Source organism: Peromyscus maniculatus, chromosome 16 (assembly GCF_049852395.1).
Source record: "Peromyscus maniculatus bairdii isolate BWxNUB_F1_BW_parent chromosome 16, HU_Pman_BW_mat_3.1, whole genome shotgun sequence".
Lineage (NCBI taxonomy): Eukaryota > Metazoa > Chordata > Mammalia > Rodentia > Cricetidae > Peromyscus > Peromyscus maniculatus.
Genome location: NC_134867.1, coordinates 59,086,457 through 59,100,529, shown reverse-complemented (window position 1 = coordinate 59,100,529; position 14,073 = coordinate 59,086,457). Strand labels below are relative to the sequence as shown.

The 14,073-nt window shown below is 46.5% G+C and overlaps 1 long non-coding RNA gene across 1 annotated transcript; it reads left to right on the top strand.

The window, feature by feature from the left end:
• Window positions 1–488: 488 nt before the first annotated feature.
• On the top strand, window positions 489–3,747 carry LOC121823265 (uncharacterized). Its single transcript, XR_006064681.2, has 2 exons — window positions 489–635; window positions 3,473–3,747. It is a non-coding gene; the product is annotated as an uncharacterized LOC121823265 (long non-coding RNA).
• Window positions 3,748–14,073: the final 10,326 nt, after the last annotated feature.

Below are 14,073 nucleotides of genomic sequence, written 5' to 3'. Positions count from 1 at the left end.
GTAGATCCCTGAGAGACCCTCAGCCCCAGACTTGTTTATCTCAGCTCATTTAATGGTGAACCAGACAGAGATCACACACCTCCTGGGCTCTGGGGAAGGCAGGGAGACTGTGGGAATCACAGGACAAGCACAAGCGCCATCCCCCGAGGAGTAAATAACATCCTGGCCCTTTATTTTTTCCTCTCCCTCCCTCTGTTTGCTTCTAACCCACTTCTTATAAGTGTGACCCTTCTGAAAAGCCTTGCTGCTTTCCCAGGGAGTCTCCAGAGAAGAAAGCGTCAAAGCCCACAGCAGGTCCCTTGCCAGTCCGTGGCAGGTCACTTGTTTACATCATTGTTAAGGGGCACAGCTGCCTCTGCATTGTACCCTGGACCCCGCAGCTCCTGGACTCCACCGAGGTCCACTGAACACTTTTTTTGAAGCCATTTCTTCTCTGGAACTCTTGACTGCCATTGTGATGTCATGCATGACCCTCTTGTCTTCTTCCAGATGTCTAACATCAACACAAAATATTGGCAATTGTCATCATTTCGGGCTCCAAAAACATTATTACTTGCTTTGTTTCTAGCCAGCCTTTAGCTTCTAGAGAAGGAGCTGGGATAACGTCCAACGTTAATACAATATGGGAGCCCTCGGTGAGTATAAGTGGATTTGCCCTGCCTCATCTCACACCCCATACACACTGGACCCCTGATAATGTTGTAGGTGCAAGGTCATGTCATGTTCTTAACATAGCAGCTTATTTAACTGTCATTATGGACAAGCTACAGAGCTTTGAGGGAAGTTATGGAAAGCCCACTAAGTATATTTGTAGGGTCAATAGAGATTTTAGAAATGCATGCACGGGTGTAGTCATATAGGTGATGGCAGCTGTCCATTCACACGTCTCCAGCAGCCCCAAGCAAAGCCAGACACCTGGTGTGTCAACACACCTCCAGCACAGACCTGAGTCTTGTCGCCAGGTGGAAATCCCACTCTCATGCTTCTCATCTTGATGAAAATGATGCCCGAGAAGTCTGTCATTGGTTCTCTGCTGTCGCATGTCAAAATGTCGTGGCCTCATCAGCAATCATCCTTTGTTCCTTCTCAGATGCTTGTGAGCCTGTCATTCAGGCAGGCCATGGCAGGGATGGCTTATGTCTATTTATGAGTTCAGGGGCCTCAGAAGCAAGACTGCAAGGCAGGGTTTTGCCATCTTCCCCATGTTTCCTGTCGTATGTGTCTGCCAGCTGGAGTGGCAGTGGGAGCCGGAGTCAGAGCACTCATGTGGAAACTCTGTGTGCCCTGGGTGTTATCAAATATAATGGCGATCCCATAAGAGAACTATGCGGTGGTCCACCTCTCATGGCCCATCCTCAGCAGCTGTGCTCCATCCCTTCCAGGGTTTACTATTGTCCCGGACAGTTAGAAAGGTCTTCTTCCCTGTCTCTCAGGCAGGGAGCATAGACACTGCCCCCTCTCCCCTCTGCTGCTTTTTGGAGATGAACAGAATCACACTGTAAGACTATGTGTTAAGGAAAGCAGATGGGTTCAACCATGTGGGAGAAATGCCTTCCACCCCAGCTGCTCCTCCACACACATGGGCTTCCCCGTGAAGTGGCAGGTACATTATCAGCTTTAAATGACGAAGTGCTTTCTTGGTACACAGAAATCACAGTCTGTGGACATGTGGCAATCCAGGTCTCTGGTGGGATGTAACAGCCCTGAAAGCCCAACAGTTTGGCTGAAAGTCCTAAGAACTTGCCATCTGGAAGGAAGGGGGAGTTGGCAGCTGAGCACCTCTGTCAGGCCTGTGTTTGAGGCAAACATCTGGATAGCCCAGGGCTCAGAAAAGCTGGCCTAGACAATGCCATAAAAACATCTTGTGTTTTAGTGCATTTGATGCTTTTATAAGCAGTCTCATCTGGTCCAGCGAGCGGCATGCTGTTGAGGCTGTGAACTACCTTCCACAGATATTAAAGTCATAAAGGACACAATTCCTGGGTCCTGGAAACCTACATCTGGTTGTGGGGGAAATACACAAATGGAACAGACTAAGCAATGCTATACCTCACCAACAAAGGGACAGACTGTAGGCTGTGGCGGCACTTGGGGACACTGGGACAGGCGAGAGTGGAATGATTTGTAATTGGTGTGTGCACCGTAGCCAGCACAGTGTCCCTCAGGCGGTCACTCAACATTCTGCAGAGGACAGCAATGTCACTGCAGAGAACCCGACTCTCTGGTCAGCTGTTATCACAGGGGCTGCCTTAACAACGCAGCCAAGGTTAGATCTCCTGAATCCCGGGTGCAGGGCAATTGCTCTCCACGAACACACCATGCTCCAGACAATGCAAAGTGGCAGCCAGGTAAAACCAGGTGTTCTGCCCCCACCTGTGGCCTGGAGCACATGCTCAGAAAGTGCCAGAGACAGAGAAACCGGTGACAAGCCGGCTGAGAAAGGATACTTGCCCCATGTACTCGGGCTGGGAGATGATTTGAGACCCATCTTTCTCCGCATGGTCCATTTGTTCCTGAAGAGCTGAGTATAAATGCAATCTCAGCAGATTAGACTTTCATTTTCAAGCTCTCTGATGCCAGGGTTGGCAAAAGGTTGACTGTTGTGGAAGTGCAAATCTCCCCAGTGTGGTGTAAGTTTTGAATTTCTCAGATAAGAAGTAGGTGAAAAAGGAAAGAAAGAGTTATCTCTCTCTGGCAGTGGCTCGCTCTCTCTTACTCCCTTCCCTGAAATGAAAATGATTGCTTCTGAGTGATTTGTTTCACTAAATTAAATTTTACAAATATTATCCATAACCGTTTCTATACACTGGGCTTTCCCAGGCCGAGCATGGTATGCTGAGGGGCCTGTGTGTTAGCCTTGCCTCTAATTTCTCCCATAGCTAAATCACACAGGAGCTGCTTCCTAACTTTAGGGACACACACATGAGGCATCCATTGAGGGGTGCATTGGCTAAGATTGGTGCAGGTCTGAACCATTTTCTTCCAGCCAACTGTGACCCTTGCTCCCCTATCACCAGGTAGAGTTTTAGTTTCAAGACTCCTTCCTCCAGAGATGTGGAAGGTTCTAGAAGTCACAGTGTGCTGTATGTTTGAAGTCACCAACACCACAGAGACGAGGTCAAGGCTTCAAGACTAGAATTTCCTGGTCTCCTAGAACAAGACTGTAACCAACCTCACACATCAAGGCTGTACACATATACCCGGAACTCACAGGTTGTTCACTCTGACTTCTCGGCTCCGCCTACCAGAGGGGAGCACATCAGGCATTGTGGGAGGAAGCTGAAGAAAAGATGAGTAATGGCTTCTGGCTGTGAAGACTGTTTTCACGATAGTTTTTAAATCTCTCAGATAACACTGCCTAGTAAAGGCATTCTCTTCATAGTGGACCTTCAGTTAGACTGTGACCATTGGGTGACCTTGTGGAGAAGCTTCCACTTGAGTTCCACCTGATTCCAGCTCTCTTCCTTTCCAGGTGGGACTTCCTGCCTCACCTGGATGCTCAGAATGACTTCACCCTGCTTCCCCTCTCTTCATCCTTCATCAACTGCAGAGTGTCTATAATAGGAAAAGATGTCACACTCACAATGTGTTTAGCATTGCTTCAAGGTAGCAAATACAACTGAAAGCATACATCTGATTTTTCTTAAATGTTATTTAATCATAATAACTATGCTTTCCACATTCTCTGAGTTTTACTTAATGTACAGGTGTATTTATGTGCTTGAAGAATAAAGCACACCAGCTCTATTTTTAAAGATTTACTTATCTTTATTTTATATGTATGAGTGTTTTGCCTGCAAGCATGTGTGCCTGGCACTTTTGGAGGCCAGGAGAGGGCATCACATCCCCTGCAACTGGAGTTAATGATGGTTGTGTGTTGCCATGTAGGTGCTGAGAATGGAGCCCAGATCCTTGGAAAAAGCAATCATTGCTCTTAAGTACTGAGACATCTCTCCAGCCAGATATATTAGTTTTGAAAATCAAAGTTCTTGCTCCTCAGATTAAAATCCTTAATGGTTCTTGCTACAGTTGGAATGTGATGTGGCCTCCATAGATTCATGTATCTGAGCACTTGATCTCTAGCTGGTGCCCTGTTTGGGAAAGTTGTAGCATCCTTAGGAGGTGGGGCCTCAGTGGGGGAAGTGAGTTTCTGAGGGCGGCTTTATGGATGACAGCTGAACCTAGTTCCTGTCTGAGTCATCTCTCTGCTTCCTGAAGCTCAAAGCTATAACTTCCTCTGCCTCAGTCCCATCTCCTTCCTTCCTGACCACGCTCCTGTCACCCACATTATCTCACACTCTTTTGTCTAATATTTGTATCTCCTGCATCTGTCAGTGGCTTTCTTGACTTGTCATCTCCTAGGTGACATTTCAGCCTGGCCTCTTGCTCCTCAGGAAGCTCTGGGGTTCCCACCGGCCCACTATCTTCACCAAGCCACCCGCTCATACACATGTGGAGTACTTTCAAGGATAGTCCTCACTAGACTGGAAGTACCCAAGGACAGGCTCTGGGTTGCAACTGGGGATACAATAAAACCCACTTAGGAATAAATCCATGAATAGTGGTTGATGCCCATTCTGCTTGAAATCTGTTCTGTCCTTGCCCACCAGCAAACTGAGTCAACCTCCAGAGCCCCACATAAATATTAGTTCTGCTGCGATGCCCTCCTGCCCCCTCCTGAGCAGCTGGTGACATCAATGGATCCTTCCCCTATGGTGGATTGTACACATCCATTTCCCCCATGGTTCCCCCAAGACCTCCCCAGTTGACAGCTATAAATACTTGTTTCATTCTTGCAGAAGGAAGGAGAGTCATATGTCCACGTGGCAGAAAGCCCTGGGTTAAGGTGAATAGAGAAGGTTCAAGGGTGGGTAACTGGTACCTGTGGCATTTCCTGATGTTCCTTGCATGGGATACTTGGCTGGTGGCAGGTCCTGGGGAAGGCCTGCTGCATGGAACAGCCTCATTCTTACCCCCCTGGAGTCATGTGGCTAAGCAAAGGCAGCCAGTTGTCCCCACAGCATTGGTTTGCCTGCCTTCCCACCCTCCACCAAGTTTCTATTACTTTTGAATTCTTCTTCCCTGTCTTTGGTCCGGGCTGTTGCCAGGCCTGAGACCAAGTTCCAAAGTGTCACCCTTCAGGAATGTAAAGTGATTCCGGTCCCAACATGGCCGCTTAATCACACACTCCGTGGATTCAGGGAGCTTATTTAAGTAAAATACAGTTTTCCCTTTTCATGCATTTGCTGCTTTCTCCAAACAAACTCTAGGGGAGACTGCACCATCAGCAACTTGACAATTAGGAACTGAAAGAGAGTTGAGACTCTGGGGTTTCATGTCTCCACTGGCTGAAAATAAGAATTCTTTGAAGTGTATAAATTTGCCCTGGGCAGTGTCTCTAACTGGCAGCCTTTCACTTTTCACAGACCAAGTTGAAACTAGAAAAATTATTTTCTACTCATCACCAGTAAGAGTCTCATTGAGAACCACCCCCACCCCCACCCCCCGCCCCAAAGGGAAACACGGGCTTTTCTGCCATGTAAATCATGGGGAAGAACCCTTCTGCTCCCTCTACTTCCTAGGCTATCCCTAAGCAAGCTGATACACACCACAGAGTGCACCATGAGTGGTCTCTGCAATTCTGGATGATGGGAAATAAGAGCAGACTTGGGCCAAGCAGCCCTAAACCCTGAGTCTGCCATGTGACAGTCCCTTCTCACTTGTGGGTGGCTCCATGTGGGGCTAGAGATGTTTGGCACTTCATGGAAGAAGACCCACAGGGAGACACATGCATCATGCTCCTACCATGGATTCTGCTTTCATGGTATGATGGTAATGACAATGGTCCATTGATTGTCTGGCTACCCAGAGTCCATGTATACAACCATTGCTACATTCCTGAGGCTGTGGAAGAAAGCGCCACCTAATGTTTGGAAGATGTAAGGATAAGCTAAGTATGTTGACAATACTCCTTTATCTCTACAAACTTATGGTGCTCAACACCCAGAGCCACCCCACTCCCCGCCTCCTCCCGCATTTGAAGCTTCTGCATGTGGAGGGTGTGGTGATAACTGGACTTTCAGTATGTGGAAGCTGCAAAGTCAAACACTTTGAGATCTCAAAAAGATCTTTTTTTGCTTCACAAGATAGATGTTAGAATATCTTCTATCCATTCTTTGGTCCTGGAGGGAATGCCCGCTCAGTGTTGTGAGAGAATGGCCCACCTTGAAATGTTTCAAGCTGAGATGTCGCTTTAGTTGTAGAAACTACTCCTTGTACCAGGATCATTTGTCCTCCAGGTTAGGATCCCTATACTTGAGAATTCTTACTCTGAAGAGTATGTTCTTGGGGAAGCACAGTGTTGGAAAGGTAAGCCTTGGAGGTTCTACAGAGTGAGGGATGAAATGTGGCTGAGATTATGTGAGCACAAAAATATAGATGGACCAAACTGCTCCTTGTCCAGTTGCCTGTTCTTGGCAGTGGGTCTCCAAAGAGCTGACCTTGGCCTGGATCTGGGAGCAGGTCCTATGTAGAAGAAAGATTGAACTATGGGCCGTGAAACCAAGAATCCACAACAGAACCAAACAGAACAGGAAAGATGAGAAATGATTTAACAGAAAGGAGAAATAAATCTCCATCAAAGAAACTACACCATGGACAGTAAGTCTTCCCAACCAGAAAGGACAGGGCCAAAGAGATGGGAGGGGAAATGGAGCCCACGAGAGTCTGTGAGCTGCTAGGATGGTGTAGAGCTTCTGGATCTTGACTCTGGGTGGTGGAGGACTTTCAAGGCAGACTCAGCTTAGGAGAATACAAAGTGGAGTTGAGAGTTGTCAGTGAGGAAAGAAGTCATCGGCTGATGTTGGAGCTGTGGTATAGAACGTCAAGAGAAGAAATAGTCTTGAATGTGGACTATATGGAGTTAGGGTTGATGAGGTAGTGGGCAAGTTTTGGGTTTATCCAGGAAACCCATTTTAGTCTCTCCTTGCATTATGAGTGAATCAGTACCAGAGTAATGGACAGATCCGGGATGTCACTGATAGGGCCATAGCTGGGAAAGGGCTCTATGTCTACCATACACAGTCACCACACAGCCAACAACAGAAAGACACAGCATCTCAAAACACCTGTATCTGCCTGTGGGAAAAAGAAACAAGCTGAAGGGTTCCAGGTTCACCCCTCAATGAAGGGCAGCACCCTCTATAGGCGACAAGCTGTCTTCTGAGACCAAAGGTGAAGATGAAGCCCATCCTTTGCCCACAGGCCCAGGGTCTAGCCTGAACTCCACATTGCGATAGTGCTGTCCCTGACTGGGCCTTCAGGGTCATTTCCTGGAAGCCGATTCAGTTCCTCTTGTTCAGCTGGTTCCCAGGAATGCTCCTGACGCTGGAAGGAAATGAGCTGAGGAATGGGATGCAAATCTAGAGCTTGAGTTATTCTCTGTGTGTAAGCAATGAATTTAGCTATTTCTAGGTTTCCTACTTTGGGTTATTTTGTTGTTGGGATTTTTATCGTATTATTTTTTCCCTCCATTACTGGTATGAAAATACATGTTTCACATTTCTCTTGAATGTCATTCTCTCCTTTCAAGGGCAAGAAGGGATGTGTGTGTGTGTGTGTGTGTGTGTGTGTGTGTGTGTGTTTTCATGGTTCACTTTAAGAAAAATAATATTTAAAAATTTTAAATTAGAATCAAAGGTGCAAATATTAATTTAGATTCAGAAAATAAGCTATAGTCTTATTAAGTTAAGTAGGCACCAAATACTTTGGTCACAAGACATGAAGAAATCAAGCTGGTACTGACCTGCACACTTCCTCCATGCTGGCCAGTTTCTATAATAACAGAAAGTGCTATGTAGCCTATTAGGAGAGAAAAGTCAACAGTTTTACCCAACTATGAACCCTGAGAGCTACAATAATGACCAATGTGGCAAGATATGCCCATGTGGGCAACAATGGCACAGATGTTATGGAAGCAACCAACTGTTTTCTGGTCACATTAAAGGTCCTTGCCACTGGAAGAAACTCATGCCTAGTGCTATAAATCTTGCTAAGAACCCCTGGCCGGGGAGTTCTCAAGTCCCAGGAATAAACCCACTACTACTATTTTACTAGACAGACATAGTATCCATCTTAGTTAGGATTTTTATTGCTGTGAAGAGACACCATGACCACAGCAATTCTTACAAAGGAAAAACATTTAATTGGGGTGGTTTACATTTTCAGAGGTTTGGTCCATTATCATCATGGTGGGACATGGCAGCATGCTGGCAGACGTGGTGCTGGAGCTAAGAGTCCTACATCTTGATCGGCAGGCAACAGGAAGTGAGCTAAGACACTGGGTGTGGTTTGAGCACATATGAGACCTCAAAGCCTGCCTCTACAGTGACACACTTCCTCCAAAAGGCCATATCTACTCCAACAAAGCCACACTGCCCAGTAGTGCCATTCTTTAGGAGTTTATGGGGGCCAGTTACATTCAAGCTATCCCAGTACCAAACAGCCCTCTGAATTCCCATCTCAAGACCCATAGACTGGTGCAGCTCTCAGACCTCATCAGGGAAGTTTCTTTGTGCAGTAGATGGTGGTTAATGAGGAAACTCATAGCTGGTCATAGTGTTCAGCCATAAATGTGACATTTATATCTGAGGCTCAGGGAACATTTTGGAAGAGGAGGCAAAAAGATCACAAAGGGGAGAGGTGGGGAAGACCAGGGCACAATAATGTCTTCTGGACACAACAGGACTGGTGAACACATGAACTTACGTCATCTGTTGTTGCCTGCATAAGACCTGCACAAAATCAAGCCAGCCAGCATTTCATCATGAGTGGGGCAAGAGCTCATGAGCCCTAGCTGATGAGCTTCTGATAGTTGGTGGTTCTGGTGGAGAAGAAAAAGTTTTTTTGTTTTTTTTTTAAGGTTTCAGCCCCTGGTAGGTCATGCACGCTCCAGTGGATATCCCTGTGTCCATGAGTATATGAGGAACACAAACAAGACTCAGTGGGTTAAAAAAAAAAAGAGAGGACATGAAGTTGGGAGGGGTGGGCTTGGATATAAGAAGAGCTAAGGGAAAGAATAGAGAGCAAACATGATCAAAATACACTGTATACATGTATGCTATTCTCAAAGAAACAATAATTAATAAGCACTCTACTTAAAAATCTACTGTACAGAATCAAACTAAGTGCCCACTGATAGATGAATATAGATATTCGTATACATGTGGCTTATATGGGGAATGGAGTATTAGTCATAATAAAGAAATCTTGTCATTTAGAGAAATACGCATTATTCTAGAAGCTATTATGTCAACTGCAATAAATGAGGTACACAGAGACAGTTATCACGTGATCTCAATCATATATGGAAGTTAAAACAGTTGATCTCACAGAACGGTGAAAAATGTTTACCGTAGTCCGAGAAGGACAAGTAGAAGCTGTGGGTAGAGACGTTGGCTGCGGGGTCTAAAGTTATGTGCTGCTGGGAAGAACATGTTCTGTGCAATAACAAGGTAATCATAGTTAACTCACCCCAGGTCCTCCTCTTGGTAGTGGGTGGCCCACTGCCGACTTGGGAGAATTCCAAGAAAACTATAGAGCTCAGAAAAGGCCTTCTAACTCCCAAGGCTAAAACACAAACCACTATATTTTAAACAAACAGGATTTTTAAAAGTTGCCTAAAGAATTTAAACCTCAAGTATTTCTAATATGTTGACTCTATTAAAAAGTGGTGTATTAAGATTATGGTTCCATCTATTTTCAAGTCTCTCTTATCCAATGATGACTCAGGGTGTTAGGTTTAGGCTGAATGTCAATTCTGTCTGCTGTCTAGTGGCCAGCATATATGCCACCTGGCCTCAGGGAGGGTGTCATTGATGGGTCCCTTCCTCTAGTAAGACTGGTCCCAAACATGCCATCCCCTCCCTGGTCAGTAAGGAGCTGGAAAAGGTGAATCTCAGTGACCCTCTAGGATCCATGGCGCTAGTTTAAAATACCCAGGCCTCAGTCTAAAATTCTGTTCCACATTTCTGTGCCAACATGTATTTGTATTAAACTCTCACCACCAGCACAGAAGGATTTTCAGTAACTCTTTCTGCCAACAAGATGTGGATGTTTTGTAGACATCTAGCTTAAATGAGAAGGAAGGGTCTTGGGAGGCAAAGGATCCAGTTCTTCACCTTCCCTCCAGGCTGGGACCACAGCTCAGACCCAGGAAAGAGAGGAAAGCATTTTAAAAGAAGAAGGTTCTAGAACCCAGGAATCCACGATTTACTCATGTGACTGTCACTCTGGAGTCACAGAGGTATGAGACAGCCTGTCTGAAAGGCTGGTGAGGAAACTCACCAAGGACTGGGCCTGACAGAGACAGAGGGAGTGGAGTGTGGTTGCCTGCTTATGGCTCACAGGCATGCTGTCTTTGGTTTCATCAGTGTGGTGCTAACTTAGGTTTTAAACCCATAGAGTGCTTGCCAATAATTAAAACTGAAAACTACACACACACTGCACACACACACACACACACACACACACACACACACTCACAGAAGACATGCACACAGATAGACTCACAGACACACACACAGACACAGACACACACATACATATACACAGACACACACATTCACATACAGATACACAGACACTCACAGACAGACACACACACTCATATATAAACACAGATACAGGCAGATATAGACACACACACACATGCACACACAGACATACATAGACACAGACACACATTCACACACAGACACACACTCACACTCACACACAGACACACACACACTCACAGAAGACATGCACACAGATAGACTCACAGACACACAAACAGACACAGACACACACATACATATACACACACACATTCACATACAGATACACAGACACTCACAGACAGACACACTCATATACAAACACAGATACAGACAGATATAGACACACACACACATGCACACACAGACATACGTAGACACAGACACACATTCACACACAGACACACACTCACACTCACACACAGACACACACACTCACACACAGACACACAGACACACACACAGACACACACACACACACACACACACACACACACACACACACACACACACGACCCAGATTTCTGAAATTTCGGTATCAGCTTAGGATGTCCAAGCCACAACTGACTGCTAGGATGTGCTAGTGTGAAAGACACTGCTCTCAGGTGGGCACGTGCTTTAGACTCTCACAGCCTCCACCGCTGTCCACGAGTGTGCCGGGAATCTTCTGTTACCAGCTAGCCCCTGTGGTCATTTGACTTGGTGACCCCTGAGGTAAGCTGCTGTCTAGCAGAAATAGAAAGCCAGGTCACAGGTGCAAGCAGCGTGTGTGACTTAAATGCTCTATTAGCCACATCTTAAAACAATAGAAAACAGTGAGTACGATTAATTTTAGCCATTTACTACTTCGTTATGTAAAATATTATGCAGCCTATATAAAAAACAGAAATGCAATTTTTTCATCCTGACCTTTAAGTTCTGGTGTGCATGCTGCTCTTGCTGTATATCACAAGTTACACTTGAGCTATCCAATGATGGATGCCATGTCCACAGTGCGGATGGGGTCGGCCAGTGCAGGGAGGTGGCGGCGTGGGTGATAAGAGTGGGTGAGTGGCAGCGGTTAGGTTACAGTGAGGTTGAGGTTGTTATGGTGCCAGTGGTTTTAAGGAGGTGTTTTGGTACTTTTTAGGGAATTGGAAACTTTTTAAAGGGCTCCAGTCCAACATTTTAATGCATGTCACTGTAACCACACGTCAGACGAGCTTACCCTCGCACCATGGCATGTGTCTGTGGAGAACAGGTGGGCAGGAGCTTCCCGAAGTTGCCAGATGGGCTTAGAGCAACGGTTCTCAACCTTCCTAACTCTGCGACTGACCTTTCCTCATGCTGTGGTGAACTCCTAACCCTAAAATTATTTTGTTGCTATTCCATAACTACAGTTTTGCTACTGTTATGAATTGTAATGTAGACATCTGATAGGCGACCCCACCGTGGGCACGACCCACAGGTTGAGAACTGCTGGCTTAGAATGTGAGCATTCCCAGCAGGGCTACACAGGGGTGGGGTGGGGGAGTGGTGAGGTACTGGACCTGCGCCCCCACCCCCACCCCCGCAACACTAACAAGAGCAGCCTCATCAGGGCTCTCAAATGCAGGCACCTGTTATTTACAGAGAGCAAAGTCACGTCTTTGTATGAGCACAGGTGTGGGGGTGGGGAGCCTGGACTGCTCCTTTAGAATTTCCCTTTCTAGACCGTGTGAGATCCCCTCCTCCATGTTTTGTATTTGGAGTGTTTCCCGCCCCTTTCATCCACCTCGTGTGGATCGTTTAGTAGTTCCATTTTTCAGGGTGGCCCAGTGAAGCCGAGTATGAAGTGTGGTCATGCCTTACAAAGGCCTTTGCAGACAGTCGTACACAGGAACTTAAACATCTGAAGGGGTATTCAGTCACCACGTACCCCCACCGACCTCATGTTTAGTAAGTAATTATGGATTTGGTGGTACAATTACATTCTGTTTTAAATTACTTCTAAGCACCATTTTTTTTTTTTTTTTAGTGGAAAAAAGGTAAGGCATTATCTTCTGCAGAAACAGATTTTCTAGAAAAGATGCAGCTGACCGTGAAAAAAGAATTTACCCCTAAACCTTCCGTCCAAAGTGACGACGACGGACTTATCCGCACCCTCCATCACAAACCCTTGTGGTGTGAGTTGATCTCTAGCAAAGGGGGAAGAGCTCTCTGCTCCCAGGACTCGCATGGACTTAACTCGGAGTGAAGACAATGGCCTCTGCCCCAGGGCCGACCAACCCTGCTAGTTCTTCCACAGGAGCGGTGGAGTTGACCACAACAGCACATTTCTTCAGTGCCTGTCAGTCTCCTCAGAGGGATTTTTTTCCCCCACACCACCGAGTTGCTGGGTCTCTCTTCCTCCTCTTTTCCACACACTCTTTTTTATTTTAGTTGGTAACTGATGGTTCCTTACTCGTCAGTCAGTTGAGACCTTTTACCACCATTCCAACCACAAAGTCCTGCAGCCAAACAATTTCTTTTAATGAATTCCTTTGATGTGAATCTTATGTGTCCAGGGAAAATCAGGGACAGAAACTCACCCAAATCCAGAAGTATTTCCAAAGAAATTCCCCAGGGTGTGTTCAGTTAAAATGTTCTGTTACAGCCCTCTGTGACTTCCATTATATTCTGCACTCTGGTCTGGAAATGCAAAGGTCACTCAGAGGGGCAATGGTGGGGCTAGTGACCCGGGGTGGGGGGGTGGGGACAGTGTGCCTGAGGGACAGAGGGACTCTGGGTGGGGGCAGAGGCTGTGCTCCATCAGCCAGAGTTCAGATGCTTAGCCATTCATTCCTCTGAGTGTGCTGAGGAGGGAGAGCATTATTTCAGTGACAAGCACCCAGAGCATCCCTTGGAAAGAGGGCTCAAGGCAGAGAAGCCATCCTGTGGAGAATGGAGGAGGGTGTGAGGTGATGTGCAGGTGTGTGTAAGAGAGTATGAGAGGGAGAGGGAGGGAAGGAGGGAGGGAGGGAGGGAGGGAGGGAGGGAGGGAGGGAGGGAAAGAGAGTGAGTGAGAGAAAGAGAGAGAGAGAGAGGCAGACAGTCAGACAGACAGAGACAGAGAGGGAGGGAGAGAGAGGGAGGGAGGGAGGGAGAGAGGCAGACAGACAGACAGACAGAGAGGGAGGAAGAGAGAGGAAGGGAGGGAGGGAGGGAGAGAGAGAGAGAGAGAGAGAGAGAGAGAGAGAGAGAGAGAGAGAGAGAGAGAGAGAGAGAGATTGATTGATTCCTGGATGAATTGCTGCAATTGCTTTTTTTTTTTCCTCAGAAAGTTCCGGAAACAATCGAAGGTAAATTTCTTACAGCGATAGGCTTGAAGTAATTCCACCAGACACTGAGAAAGAAGTAATCTTCCCACACCTGTGTCCAGCGTTTGTCTCTCACATTCCTATGGAGGTTCACAACAAGCCTTTGAGCAACAAGTCAAAGGAGGGGCAGACTCCGAGAACCCAGCAATAAAAGATGGCAT